Here is a 1,994-nt window from a genome sequence, read left to right on the forward strand (position 1 = left end):
CTGGAGTTAAACGCCAGCTTTCATGCCAGTTTGGGCGTTTAACTCCAAGTTTTATGCCAGTTCCAGCGTTAAACGCTGGAAATTCTGAGGCTGATTTGCCACGCCGGTTTAGGCCATCAAATCTTGAACAAAGTATAGACTATTATACATTGCTGGAAAGCCCAGGATGTCTAATTTCCAATGCCGTTGAGAGCGCGCCAATTGGGCTTCTGTAGCTCCAGAAAATCCACCTCGAGTGCAGGGAGGTCAGAATCCAACAGCATCTGCAGTCCTTTTCAGTCTCTGAATCAGATTTTTGCTCAGGACCCTCAATTTCAGTCAGAAAATACCTGAAATCACAGAAAAACACACAAACTCATAGTAAAGTCCAGAAAAGTGAATTTTAACTAAAAACTAATAAAAATATACTAAAAACTAACTAGATCATACTAAAAATATACTAAAAACAATGCCAAAAAGCGTACAAATTATCCGCTCATCAGCAACGTTGGTGAGCCAGCTTTGGCCTCCAACGTTGCCTTCTCTACTTCTTCCTTGTCATTCCTCTGCTTCTCTTCAGCTATCATCAATCATACACATGCATCAAAGTCCTGCCAAAATCACAAGATCTTGCATCATTTATAACATCAAGTAAATTCTTGCATAAATCTCATGAAAATGCAAATAATTAACCATGGTTGATTGAATCAAGATATGTATGAAATTCTCATCCAAATGCTTACTTAAAGATCAAGAAAGTGCATGAAACCTAATGAAAACTAATGAAAAGGGCTTGTGAAACTAACCTAAGATGCCTAGGCATCACAACACCAAACTTAAATCTTTCTTGTCCCCAAGAAAGTATTAAAACATGAGAAGAATGAATGAAAACAGAGAGGAATATGGGTCCTTATTGGAAAACAATCAATCTTGGTTCATATGGTTTCATGCAGGGTACATTTGAAGCTCAACTCTTATTGGTTTCCAGGTTTGAGATGTCCTCTTAAGTATTGGCTAAGGTGCTTCTATGAAACCTTGTTATTCATTGATCCTTGGTGTTTAATTTTTATTTTTCTTTTTCTTATAAACTTATTCTTTTTATTTTCAACTCAGTGTTCTGTGTTGAGGCAGCTTTTTAGATAAGTTTTTAGTCAACACTCCCGACCCAGATGGCTCAAGGTGTTGGGTGATGAAGCACCCTTCGGGCCTACTAACTCAAGCCTCTCCTTAACACATAAACACCACAGACACTTGGCTCAGAATTCATCTTAAAGACATTGATACTTGATGAGCGAATAATTTATACGCTTTTTGGAATTGTTTTTACATAGTTTTTAGTATGTTTTAGTTACTTTTTAGTATATTTTTATTAGTTTTTATGCAAAAATCACATTTCTGAACTTTACTATGAGTTTGTGTATTTTTCTGTAATTTCAGGTATTTTCTGGCTGAAATTGAGGGACCTGAGCAAAAGTCTGATTCAGAGACTGAGAAAGGACTACAGCTGTTGTTGGATTCTGATCCTCCTGCACTCGAAGTGGATTCTCTGGAGCTACAGAAGCCCAATTGGTGTGCTCTCAATTGTGTTGGAAAGTAAACATCTTGGACTTTCCAACAATGTATAATAGTCCATACTTTGCCCGATATTTGATGGCCCAATTTGGCATTAAAATGCCCACCAAAGACCCTTTTCTGGTGTAAAATGCTGGAACTGGCACCAGAACTGGAGTTAAACGCCCAAATTGGCATCCAAGCTGGCGTTTAACTCCAAAAAAAGCCTATGCACATGAAATCTTCAAAGCTCAGCCCCATCACACACCAAGTGGGTCCCAGAAGTGGATTTTTGCACTATCTACACTTAGTTACTTATTTTCTGTAATCCCTAGTAACTTGTTGAGTATAAATAGCACTTTTGACTATTGTATTTCATCTTTTGATCATCTTTTGATCTTTTGATTACTTTGAGGGAGGTTGGCCATTCGACCATGCCTAGACCTTTGTCTCTTATGTATTTT

Source organism: Arachis duranensis, chromosome 7, assembly GCF_000817695.3.
Source record: "Arachis duranensis cultivar V14167 chromosome 7, aradu.V14167.gnm2.J7QH, whole genome shotgun sequence".
In the NCBI taxonomy this organism is placed as follows: domain Eukaryota; kingdom Viridiplantae; phylum Streptophyta; class Magnoliopsida; order Fabales; family Fabaceae; genus Arachis; species Arachis duranensis.